The sequence below is a fragment of the Saccopteryx leptura genome, chromosome 1, assembly GCF_036850995.1.
Source record: "Saccopteryx leptura isolate mSacLep1 chromosome 1, mSacLep1_pri_phased_curated, whole genome shotgun sequence".
Taxonomy (NCBI): domain Eukaryota; kingdom Metazoa; phylum Chordata; class Mammalia; order Chiroptera; family Emballonuridae; genus Saccopteryx; species Saccopteryx leptura.
This window is the reverse complement of record NC_089503.1, coordinates 115,370,144-115,384,458: the sequence shown is the minus strand read 5'-3', so window position 1 is coordinate 115,384,458 and position 14,315 is coordinate 115,370,144.

Here is a 14,315-nt window from a genome sequence, read left to right as displayed (position 1 = left end):
CTCATTTCTATTGGATCAGAAATTGTAAGATAATATCTAGAAATCTGTTAGGTGACCACAATGCACACTCATGTTTTAGAGTCTATGTTCTAAGGAAAGATTTTGCAAACTGCTATAGCAGACCAACACGTATTTTTGTAAGTAAAGTTTTGTTGGAATGCAGTCATACCCATTTATTTATTCCATATTTTTAGTAACTGCTTTTGTACCACAATTGCAGGGGTGAGTGCTTGCCACACGAATTTATGACATGAAACCTTGAATATTTAGTGTCTCTCACTTTAAGAAATATCTATCCACCACTGTCTACATTATAAGATATGTTATATAATTAGTAGAGGGCAGAGTTCTGAAGGAAATAACATTTAAAATGGGGTAGGCAGGTTCAGATTAATGAAAACAATAGAATTTGAAATAGATTGAGAATGATAATATGTTAAATTGTATTGATGTGTGTTTTTTACAGATTTGTGCTGTTCTACTGAGGGAGAGGAAAGGACTTGTTTTCAGTCATGGTATATAATCTGCTTTGATACATAAATGGAAAATAACATTATCATGTCCAAGCAGAATATTTAAGAACAAATATAAATTTATACCTATTTCAAATGGAGGCTTTGTTCTCAGTCTAGGTTGTTGAATGAAGAGAATGTTGAGGTCTTAGCTGTCCCAAGATGATCATACAGCTTGAAAGAAAAATAAAATTTTTACTTGCAATTCACTGAGGTTTTGGGGTCATATTTTGCCAAACTAGAACCTAGTCTATCCTGATTAAAACACATAGGAAGAATTAATGTAATTACAGTTAAGAAAACAAGTGCTATAGCAAATGTGATGACTGGGATAAGGCATCTAACTGGAAACTAAAAATTATTTGGAGGTAAGAACAATGAAATGAGTAGAATTTCTTTAAGAAGAAAAGTCCTTGAAATGTACAAAATAAATGTTAAAAAGAATTATGAGAGATAATTAAGGCTAAGGAGATAGAACTTAGTTATTTAGCAATTGTAAACCATAGATGACTCTTTTAAAAAATAATGACATCATCAAAATTATGCTATTGGAAGATGATTCCATTAGCAAGGGAGAGATGGAAAGACAGTAAACAAAAAGCAATTCACAATAAATCTGTGAAAAATGCAAATATGATATATAATGTAAGACATAACTCAAACATTATTATGTACATTCAATGAGTCAGCAGATTCCATCAACCTGACTGCTTAAATACCATTAAGGCATTATTTTATCATTTATTTTATCCACAATTGTCATTGCTTTGGTTCAGAATTTCGCCATTCTCCTTTTCTCCCTGGATGTTTATAGCCATCTTTTTCTTTCTTTCTTTCTTTCTTTCTTTCTTTCCTTCCTTCCTTCCTTCTTCCTTCCTTCCTTCCTTCCTTCCTTCCTTCCTTCCTTCCTTCCTTCCTTCCTTCCTTCCTTCCTTCTTTCTTTCTTTCTTTTTTTTTTCTTTTTCCAAATGAGAGGAAGGAAGATAAAGAGACAGACTCTAACATGTGACTCAATCAGAATCCACATATCAACCCCCATCTGGGGCCGATGCACTGCCCATCTTGGGCCATGCTTGCAATGCTACCATTTTTGGCTCCCGAGGTAGAGGCTCCAGAGAGCCATCCTCAGCACCCTGGATTGATGCACTAGAACCAATGGAGCCATGGCTGCAGGAGGGAAAGAGAAAAGGAGAGAGGATACAGGGGTAGGGTAAGGGATGGAGAAACTGATGATCTCCTCTTCTGTGTGCCCTGACCAGGAATTGAGCCTGGGACAGCCACATGCCAGGCCGATGCTCTACCAGTGTGCCAACCAGTCAGGGCCTGTAGTCATCTCCTAATAAGTGTCTCTCTATCTCCTTGACATGTTCATTATTGGTCAACAATTTCTTTAATCTAGGATTTCCCTGTTTGATGGGAATTTACAATCCCATATGAAAGGGAGAGGAGACATAGACACCAGCAGATCTTGTTCAAACAAAAACAAAATTATCTCAGAAGTGATAAACATCACTTCTGTTTATATTTCTTGGCCAGTCACAGACATGTTGCTAAGTGTGATGCCAATGTAACAAAGACGCATAACCTCCCTAGTGGAAATGAAAGGTAGGAAGGGCCCGTGATTATTTTTAATAGTAATACAATCTAACACATTCTCTTCTGAGCTTAAAACAGCAAAAAGTTGAGTTTGCCTACCAGGCAGCTTGCATGTATAAAGATCACATTTTCTTCATCCTCATTTTGTCACTTTATGTGTAGTACTTACCATTAAATTGAAATATTCTAAAGAAAGAGAAAAAAATGAATATAAGACATTTTATAAGAATAAATAAAAGTGCTTTATTAAATTATAAATGTCGGCCCTGGCCGGTTGGCTCAGTGGTAGAGCGTCGGCCTGGCGTGCAGAGGTCCCAGGTTTGATTCCCGGGGAGGGCACACAGGAGAAGCGCCCATCTGCCTCTCTACCCGTCCTCCTCTCCTTCCTCTCTGTCTCTCTCTTCCCCTCCCGCAGCCAAGGCTCCATTGGAGCAGAGATGGCCCGGGCGCTGGGGATGGCTCCTTGGCCTCTGCCCCAGGCACTAGAGTGGCTCTGGTCGCAACAGAGCGACGCCCCGGAGGGGCAGAGCATCGCTCCCTGGTGGGCAGAGCATCGCCCCTGGTGGGTGTGCCGGGTGGATCCCAGTCGGGCGCATGCGGGAGTCTGTCTGACTGTCTCTCCCCGTTTCCAGCTTCAGAAAAATACAATATATATATATATATATATATATATATATATATATATATATATATATATATATATATAAATGTAGATAGTAAAAAGAATAAAATTCAGCCCTGGCAGGATAGCTCGGTTGGTTAGAGTACCATCCAGAAGCTCAGAGGAAGCCGGTTCAATTCCCAGTCAGGGCACATACAAGAATGTCCCTGTTTCTCTCTCTCCTCTTTCTCTCTCTCCCTCTCTCTCTCTCTCTCTCTCTCTCCCTTTCTCTCTGTCTCTCTTTCTCCCTCCATCTCTCCTTCACTCCCTCCCTCCCTCCATCCTCTCTCACTGAAATCAATAAATAAAAATAGGCCCTGGCCGGTTGGCTCAGTGGTAGAGCATTGGCCTGGCGGAAGTCCCGGGTTTGATTCCCGGCCAGGGCACACAGGAGAAGCGCCGATCTGCTTCTCCTCCCCTCCCCCTCTCCTTCCTCTATGTCTCTCTCTTCCCCTCCCACAACGAGGCTCCATTGGAGCAAAGATGGCCCAGGGGCTGGGGATGGCTCCTTGGCCTCTGCCCCAGGCGCTTCAGAAAAATACAAAAAATAAATTAATAAATAAATAAAAAATAAATAAATAAACATAAAATAATAAATAAATATGTACAAATTTGAAGAATAAAATTCAAAGTGAATACACCGAATAGTGTTTTAAATGTTGCAAATTAGGCATCCTTGCTTAAATTTTCTTTAAAACAGAATGTTGATCAGGACTCATGTGCATAGTTTATATACCAGCGGACCTCCAGAACCAGCGTATAAGAACCTGACCAGTGGCTACTGTGAGTAACAGGGCTTGATTCTATTGGGATTTCTGGAGAAGTGTACAGAATACCTCTAAGAATTTTTCATCCAAAAAACCAGAAGCTATTTTTCTTCTTGATCTAGACTCCCTCTTTTTTTTCCCCTGAGATATCTACACATATAGGTACAGTGACTTCCATCATCGTTTTCAGTGTAAGAGGAGCCTGAAGGAAGTAAGCAAAGACCAACCTTGATCACTTGAGAAACTCATCATGAATAAGGAATTGGACAACAATCACAGGGACCTGTCTAGCTAGGCTGCAATTAAAATCAGAGGCTCCAAGAAAATGTAAGCTGTCATCTAATAGCCTAAGATAATAGTTATGTCAATAACAACCGACAGAAGAAGATAAATTCACAGAACTGTTATATTGAATATTTTGGGATTTAGAATAAAGTAAAATATCCAGATTTTCTAGGGTGATCTGATGACTTAAAATAAGTGAACAGAACCAGCTGCCAAAGAGTGTAGCAGGAGATAAGAGATTGGACTAGTCATCATAATAAAATACTTCAACAACTATTACTAATAATAAATAGTTAATCTTGACTGAGAAGTAACTAGGTGCTAGCACAAGGTTAAATATTTTACTTACATTTTCATAATATGTGTGAAGGCATTAGTATTATTTTCTCCAGTCTAAAATGTAGACACAAAGTAATAGTGAAGTTAGATAACATATAATGGTCATAAACATAGTAATCAGTGAAATCTGGATTTGAATCCTGATATCTGAACTCCAGAGCTCATTTTCATAATCACTGAACTCTAATGTTTGAGTCTAATATTTCTTTATCGCCACATGAATACAAAATCTGAATACAGCAAGCAGCTTTATAGTTCTTATTTTCAATAGTGGAAAAAAAATCTTGATTATTAAGAAACAGCATCTCCCCCTCATGAATTGACTAATATTTTAATAATTCATTGAACAAATAATTGTTGAATTCAAAGTACATTGCTTTGTGTTAAGGGTGAATGGTGAATGCTAAACAGTAAATGCTATAATCTCTAGGGACCAAAGGAGAAAGTTCTTTCCTGAAAATTTACAGCAACTACATATTTTATTACCAACTATGTACAAACTAAGTATTTAATCTTATAATGAAACATTGTTTTGGCCCAAAATCATATATGTATCTCCATTAGCAACAGGAACAAACATAACATTTGGAAAGGAAAAAATGCAACTAGAAGAAATTTTTATAACAAAACTGAACTTTGAACCCAACAGAGTTGCAAACAGGTAGGAATCAGATCTACTTCAGTAATGGTCTGATTTGATAAGAAATGTGCGTGGGACACAGCATTATGGAATAAACTAATGTTTAAAGATTGTGTATATTTGACATTTATTAATACCTCATTTAATTTCACATGATAATGTAAGAAGACATTTATAATTGCCATTTTATAGATGGCATAGCTGAGGCTCAGAGGAGAAATATCTATTGCTTAAGGTCACTCTGACAATAAGTGTCAAGATCCAGAGTCATGATTCAGACTCAGTGGATCCCATTTTAATGCCTTTTTATTTTTTTTCTCAAAATGACACCTGCCCAAACTGAGTCATCTAATTTTGTACCACTAGATAATAATACTTTCTCTTCGATGGTGAGCTGCCATAAATCAGTAAAATTCCAACTCTCATCTTTCTACCACCTGCTACTCCCCACCATGGGAAAAAAATATGGTTATGTATATTTTGGGGACAGCCCTAAGTATTCATAAATATGTAAAAATAAGAAACACAGGAGATATAAGCAATACTAATATGTTCTGACATGTTGGCTAACATTACAAAATGCAGGTGGGTTTAAACTGGTGCTAAAAGACATACAATTTAGACGGGTTGAAAGATTCATTTATTCAGGCTTGAAGCTTCTGTAAACTAGCCTTCTTGAGGTCTAGGGCATGTGTTATGAAAAATATATAACAATATTAAGTCATCAACATATAATATATCAATCAAAAATTAATTTTATTTTTTTTTTAACTTACTAAAACTTGAGGAAGGGGCACCATTATGAAGCAACTATTCTGTGATGGCTAGGGCATGGATTAAGATGGAAAAGCAATAAATAAAAATATAATTTTGAAATAAGATATTTTGAGATATACCAAGACTTCCTGCATATAGATTATAATGCACAGGATTATGTTAAACATTAATCTGAATTTTCAAGTTTAAATAAATAAAAGAAATATAGATACTGTTGACTAATGTTGGGAAGTTTAGAGTTAGCATACAGAAGAAAGAAGGTCTGATTTATGGTTCATTTTTACTAAAAAAAAAAAAAATTAAATCATCAAAATGCTTTGGCAATTCATGATAAATTATGCAGTTCGGTATCAACTTCATAGTAAGAATAATAACACTAACAACAATAGTACAGACAAATTATAAAATAAGTATGAAAAATGCAGTGGATTTTATTGCTCTCAGAGTATATGCACTCTAGATATTCAAGCATATGTTAATAGCTCAGGAGTGCTTCATATATCTAAAAATCCTATTTTTTTTTTTGTGCCTGACATCTTTATATTTTTTTTGCCTGCATGTTGTAGCTATCATAACTTTAAAAAATTTAAATTTTGTAACCAAATCTTATGTAAATATTTTATGTAAAAAAGGACATTTTAAGGTTAAAATATATTTTATACTTTTTTAAAATAAAATGTATATAGAACTAAATTTAAACTTCTCTTTTTTGTATGTATTTTCTGAGTTGCTCACTTTTATTGTTAAAAATGGCTGTTACCCAGGTAAATTGCACTGCCCATGTGAAACAGCTAATTACCTTCTTGCTTGGGAAGAGCCACTGTTATGCTAATGTTTCTGAAGGAGGGGTTTTCACACCAAAAAGTTTTAAGAACAAGAAGGAAGAAGGAAGAAGGAGGCCATATTTTCTGCAGAGTGAGAGCAGGGAGGAAGTGTGCTGAGGAGAAAGAAAGCCAAGATGGCAGGGTGCTAAAGGAGAAGCGAGTTTGTGCAGAGAGAAGGAGATGGGGAAACAAAGGGGACTGAGGCTGGTGGGGGACTTTGATTCTAGGAATACTCAGAGAAGATTCTTCTGGTTATAGAACTGGAGAATGTGTGAGTGGGTTTTGGTGCCCTGTGTGTTTTTATTCACTTGCCAGGTGCGAGGCTAGAATAAAGAAATGACTCACCATTTTTCAGCTTCATTGTTTCTTTACCATCTGTCCGAATCTAATAGGAACTTGCATGTGCCTGGCTGTGATGTCTGCAACTACTGGCTGTAGAGTTGTAATATTAGGTTTCATGGTCAAATGTCTACTACTGAAATAGAACAATCTGAAATTGTATCATGTTTTTACACAACCAATAAAGAGAGAAAAAAAGGAAAAGAAATGAAAAGAGGTTGTGATATCTGTAAAGAAACTATGTATTTCTTTTATACACTCCTACAACTCATATCGGCTCTGAATGATAGAATTATAGAAATCTAGATGGACTCCAGGCTAAAGAAGCCACCAGCTGTGGGAGGAGGTCATCCAGAGCATGTGATTTCCAGCTGATCTGAGAACTGGACCCAAAAATCCAAGACTCCTTACCTGTCCGCTGTGGTTGGCGAGTGCGTTTGACCCATGGCTCCCACCCATGGCTTCCTTCCCAGCAGCAGTTGGCCAGGAAGCAGCCTTGAGCATGTAAGGTGTGTTTGAGACTGTCAGAACTGAATATGGGTAAAGCCTCTATTTACACTCTTAATGATCTGGCAGGCCATGTGGAGATCTATTCAGCTTGCAGAGCCCAAACAAGCCTCGAAAGTGCCCTTTGTTATTGATCCTGCCACCGACCCTTTTGGGCAGCTCTCTTCATATTCCTCGTTCTTCGTGTCTGGGTGGCCAAGTTCAGATTTCACTAGGAAAGTTCCCAAGGTCACTACCTAACAACAGCTACTCTAGGACAAGGTTACATTTATAAATAAAAAAGAGCATAAAGACAAGGGGTAAATAAAGGTCATTCCCCTTACTTTGTGCTATGCATTATGTCAAGGGAGCTAAGCCAGAGTTCCAAGACTATTCTTGAAATAATGAAATCTTAAAGGAGGGAGAGATGCATGAGTGCTTCATTATAAAACAACAACAAAATAAAGACATAGAAATAAACCAACACAATACAAATATGTCTATGGTAGCATCAATTCTATTTAGTCATAGACTGGACAAACTGGGTTCTTATTTGAACAAGGCAATATACAAACTCACTTTTCTCTGAGCTGTTTCGGGGGCTCCACATGATAAATAGCCCATTCAAAGTCAGCTTATTTATCAAGGGAACCCATGGATAGGCAGAGTTTCTGATAAATGGCCAAGCAAATTTCATTCCATTTGCAATAAAAAGATGATTAGAGCAAAGTCTTAAGGGATACTGGAAATCATTACATTGCAAAATGACAAATTTTAGGATGTCAAAGTTCTTTACTGCTGCTTAACTCAAATCTAAAAGTCCTGGGTAATAAAGACCTGTCTTAATAGCATCATGCGTGAGTATAAACCAGAGTTTTACTTCCCTAAAAGCTCCATATGAGTAAAGTAAGATATGACTGCCAAAAAAGCAATGACAATTGAAATGCTTGAATAGAAATATAGACAGACAAAAAGGAAATAATACCTCTTCAAAAAGTTCCAAGAATTGTTGAAGAACTTGGAGAAAAGAATAGAAACAGCAAATACTATTAATTTTCCTGTTTTCATCTGGAATAAGTATCTGTCCGGAACTGCTTGGTATCACAGGGGAAAATGGTACTCAGTGACAAAAATTACAGTTTAAAGTTAGCCTTCCAACAACTGGAACAGATGAAGGACAAAGTCATCTGTGTGAAAATAGTAAAAGTTTCCTAGAACAAGAAGTGCCATTTTTAAGAAACAGAACAATTTCATACATGCATAATGGTAGAATGACAGGAAAGTTTAGAATACTCATGTCAATATTGACATTATAAAAAGAAAAAAAAATTTTCTCTTATTGCTCTGTTATGAGTGGGATAAACAATGATTAGCGTTACAGGTGAAAGGCTTGGTTTCTCTTCCAATATCAGATCAATAAAATATATGCCAATGACAGCTTTCATTTCTTTAACAGCTCCATTTTGAAATAATCCTCACAATTAGTGATATTCTTTCTTTTTAATAACTTTAGTGAATTATAATTTATGGTCCATAAAATCTACCCATTTTAAATATACAATTTAATGTGTTGTAATACATTTATTCAGTTGTGCAGCTATACCACAATCCAATTTTAAAACATTTAAATCATCCAGTATGATCCCTAGTGCCAACTTGTAGTCAGCCAATCCTCAGTCCTACCCCACCCCCAAGCAACCACTGTAGTCTATCTCTGTATGTTAGACTTAGGTACATTTAGTATAAATGGATCCATACAATATGTAGTCTTTTGATCTGCTTCTTTAAATTAGCGTGCTATTTTTGAACCTCATTTAAGTTGTAGCATCAGCAATGCATTCCATTTATATTGCTGAATAGTATTCTATTGTTTATATATATCACATTCTGTTTATTCATACAGCAGTTGATATACATTTGGATTTTTTACACTTTTTGACTATTCTAAATAATACTGAGTCTTTGAGTCAAATACGTTTTCATTCTCTTGGGAAGATTCATAGGAATAAAATCACTGGGTCATATGTTACAAATATTAAATTCTTTGAAAGAAAGCACCGTACTGTTTTGCAAAGTGACTGTACGTTCCTATCAGCAATGTAAAAGGTTTTTAGTTTCCCAAACTCTATTCACCAGTTTCAATTATCTGTCTTTATTATTTTAACCATTTTAGCAGGGAGGAGTGGTATCTTACTGTGGTTTTAATTTATATTCCTTTAATAGTTAATAATGTTGAGCATAAGTATATCCACATGACTCTTAGCCATTTATATGTCTTCTTTGGTAAAATGTCTTCAATTTTGTGTTATTTTTAATTGGCTTATCTTCTTATCATTGTAACATTTATCTTCATATTTTGAAAATTAAGAAATATGTGCTGTGAAGATATTTTCTCCAAATATTTTAATTTTCTTAATAGTGTCTTTGAAGTGCAAAAGTTTTTTTTTTTAATTTTGAAAATTTTTAATTCATTTCTCTCTCTCTTTTTTTCAATATGGTTTGTGCTTTTGGTACTATACCTTAAAATTTTTGTCTAATCCAAGGTCACAAAATTTTTTTCTTAAATTTTCTTCTAAAAGTTTTATTGTTTCAGATATTAAATTTTGGAGCAAGGTTCACTTTAAATTTAAAAATTTGTATGATATGAGGTAAGTGCTAAATTCATCTTTTTGCATGAGGATATCCAATTTTCCCAGCACCATTCATTGAGAAAAGCTATTCTTTTGTCACTGAATTACTTTGGCACCTTTGTGTAAGATCAATTGAAGTGGAAGATGAGAGATTCCACACACTATGAATATTTTAGCATCTTTTTCCCCCCTTAATATAGGCCATATCTTTCAGGGAACAAGGAATAAAATTAATGAATCAGAAATATTATCTCTCTCATATCCACAGTACCTCTAAAGGCACAGCGGCCCAGAATTAAATAAAAGCCTGCCTAATCAAAATTTACTGTTTAGTTATTTAGCATTAATTGTTGGGTGAAGATAACAGAGAACATTATTTGAAAACTAATTTTCAATGTCTTAATTTTTAAAAGGTCCTTTGTTAGTAAATTTTGTTTGAAGTTTCTTTTTCTTTTGTTTTGTTTTTGTCTTTTTTGCTAATGCAGTGTTTAGAAATAGAACATACTTTTATTACATTATCTGACTTCTTACTATATTTCCTTCCTGTATCTACCATTTAGTAGATTAATTATGTGTTGACACAGTTTGTGATAAAAGCTGTGGTCCATATGGTAATAAGAGGACAGGGTGTAATGGATAGTGCTTTTTAAAGTATTTTTGCTAAGAGCTGCTACTTATGGTTGCCAAGTGTGAGATAGTACCCAAGTTAAGGTAGTCCTCAGGGAGTGGAGGGTGATCTTTAATATTACAGGAAAGAAAGCTGACTCTGAACTACTGTTATAGCAGCTTAATAGTTCCCAGTGGGAGATAGTTACAGAATTTATTTCTTACATGATGATTTGGGAAATGTCATGCTTGTACCCATGTCATGAAGAAAAACCTTACTCAGAATAAACCATTCACTGATAGAGAGTAATTTGAATGTTATACATAAAGTTTACTGGAGAGAAAATTCTTTAATGCCTCTCATTGGCTAAAAACTTAGTGTTCTAAACAAAAGGAAAATGCAAATTTATTGGTAAATCAAATTCAGGATTAAATCAGTAAAGAAGACAAATAAAGCTATGGGAAGCCAGAAAGTAAAATTAAAGAAGAAAGGAAGGAGGAAAAGAAGGTATAAAGGAAGAGAGGGAGAGAGGGATGGAAGAAAAATGGAAGAATGACAACTGCATGTTTGACAATGACATGAATGTTGTGACGGTGTACAGTAGATTGATGTAGTCATAGCTTTTGTTTTGTTCAGATCTTCCTGTTTTCACTCTTTCAGCGTTGTCTACTCACTGGGATTCTTGTCTTGGACATGTGGGAATATATGTCTAATAGTCAGTAGCAAATACAACACAAGAAATTGCTTGAAAGTACTTGATGATTGGAGCTTGCTTATTTGCTACTCTTTGGACCACTGCCACACTTTCATGGACTGTGTGAGTGTGTATGAGTGTAGTCAGTGTTCTGATGAATAGAGACATAAGGAATATGTGTGTCTTCCTGCCTGAGACATTTTAGACCAGTCATACACAGCTATTGCAACCTTGGCAATAATCAGCTGTAATACAGCCCCTCTAATTTACCCCAGAACAATTTTTTTACTTACAGAATTATAAGCTAAACAAAGGGTTGTAGTTTTCAACCATTATAAAAATTAGGCATCTGTGATTTGTTATGTAGCAAATGCTAACACGAATTTCTTATTTTCGGTGAATATTATGGGATAGTTAGGTACTTTTAAAGAAAGTGTTCAGTAAGTTATACATTTATATTGAGAAACTATAATTTTTCATCTTACCTATGTAGTTGATAACTTGATTATTTTAATATTGACTGTGTAATACAGTATGCTAAGAGAAAAAATTCAGCACTCTTAATTTTAGAACATTTTTAAATCCTTTATACATAGGAACAACAATAATTTCATATTAATAACTAAGCAATAATAAGATTTCATGCACAGTATAATTGGCTTAAATGAAAATCTTCATTGGCAGGTTTTAAATATATGAACAAAAACAGTAATGGTAAAAACAGCATAAAACATTGTTCCTTTTTCTAAGTTTCAAATTATCAATTTAATTATACTCAGCCTGAAAAAATATATATCATTATCTTTTTTGTTTAATCACATTCTGATACACATATTGGAAAAGGAAGTTGTTACTTGAAGTTTTTCAGCCACTTAGTGGAATTATGTGGAGTGTATTTGTGTATTTACGAAATTAGAGGAAATGGTAAAGCATGACAGTGTTTTGAAATACTAGTTATTTAAGATGTGTAGAATGAAATCAAAACAAATAATCTCTGTGAATTATGAAGCAGTAGCTATATGTTTCTCAAGTCTGGTCACATTCTATCAAAATTTGTACTTTAGTAATAAATCACCTTCCTTAGAATGTTCCTTTTTCTTTTATTTTCCTGAGTAATGCTTACATTCAATCAGAAGTGATTCCTTAAAAATCATTTTCAATCTTCTGAATTTCAGAATATATTATACTAATCAGCTATTAGCTCTCTTGAAATACTTGTGGAATATTTTAGGAAAATATAATAAAAGAGACATAGGTAAAGAGAACAGAAAAAACAGCAAAATAAAAATGCATTTATTTTCATAGCATTTTACTAGAAATACAACTGGTTACTAACTAAATGTCCATTCTTTGCTATCAAAATGGCAGAGATAAAATAAGCAGAAAGCTGATATGAAGAAGAAGAGAGACCCTGAAAGTGTGTAATTCAAGGTAAGTGTTTACTTGTTTTTATGTTTGAACAGGCAATATAGGTATATAGAAAACTATTGAAAATGCACAAATGATGTATGGGGAACAGTATCTTTCTACTCTGAATCCTAATATTCAGGTTTTTCTCCCAAAAGACAATCAGTGTCACTATCTTTGATATGTTTTTGTTTTATTTTTTTAAAGAGATATCTGAGTTCTTATAGTTCAGATTTTCTCTTTATATAGCCAAAAAATAGTTTTCTGTGCCAAAGAAGCCAAACTTATATATTTTTAGTAGGATTTTGATGGAGCAAAAATCATGGGAATTCTATGTTTTTGATCTAATAGATAAAATAAAACCGTGCTTCTCTAACATCCTCAATGTTTATAAAATCCAAATAGGTTGTCCCAGAGCCCAGCGAGGACTCTATATTTCTCATGTCATTCAATTGTTGACCTCAAGAGCTAAAAGAAACCTAGTAGCTTTCAAAATAAGCTTTCTCTTGAAGTCAATTCAAGGCTTTTGATTCTATATAAATTACCTTGAATAGTTTCTCTTGGTTTTGAGGAGCAAGCATTACAAATATCCTATGCATTATACCTTACAATAAAGCCATTTTTCTTTGGCTTTTCTAGAAAGCCATGAAAGTCTATTTTTTAAATTATTTGTTAACAAAATTTTTCCAAATCACTCTTTCCTCAGTTGTCACATGATTATATCTCTCTTCCTGCTGCCATGACATAAAGTCCTCCCTGTGAAAGGAGTCTATCTTACCATTCAGTGAGATCAGGTTTGATCATGTAATTCTTTCTGAGGACTATCACATGTTTGTACCATTGGCCTTCCGTCTTCTTCCTCCTCCTGAGAATCACTTCACAAGTTCTATTTGGGCCTGTTTATTCAGTTTGGTTTCTGACTTATAGACAAAGAACTGAGTTATAATCAACTCAAAAGAAACAATGAAACCAGACATAAACCACTAAATATGGAATGTCCTATCATATTTATCCAAAAGGAATTGACTTGAAAGTTTATCTGAAAAAAGAGGAAGGGCTTTTATCTAATGATAATGTGGACTATAGTTTAGCAAATATTAATTCCCCTTCACCTCTGATAAGTGTATGAGTTTTATTTCCACACTCCGATAATGGCTTGATCACATGACTTGGGAAAATAGCAAACTTGATGTAAGCAAAATATAAGCTTGAAATGTGCCTGTTCAAGGGAGCTTATGTTGTGTTTCTTCCACTGTCTTGAGAATAGAATCTGAAAAAATCCAGGACTCTTTTTGAGCCCTTACAAAAACTTTTATTATTATTGTTATTTTAGTGAGAGAAGAAGAAGAAGAAGAAGAAGAAGAAGAGAGAGAGAGAGAGAGAGAGAGAGAGAGAGAGAGAGAGAGAAGTACAGACAGAAAGGAAGAGAGAGATGAGAAGCATAAATTCTTTGTTGTGGCACCTTAGTTGTTCATTGATTGCTTTCTCATATGTGATTTGACTGGGGGGGCTCCAGCTGCGCCAGTGACCTCATGCTCAAACCAGTAACCTTGGATTTCAAGCCAGTGAACTTTGGGCTCACGCCAGAGACCATGGGGTCATGTCTAGGATCCCATGTTCAAGCTGGCAACCCCATGCTCCAGTTGGTAAGCCTGCACTCAAGCCAGTGACCTCGGGATTTTGAACAAGGGTGTTCAGCATCCCAGGCCAAAGCTGGTCAGGCACCACCTAGTCAGGTGCAAGGACTACAT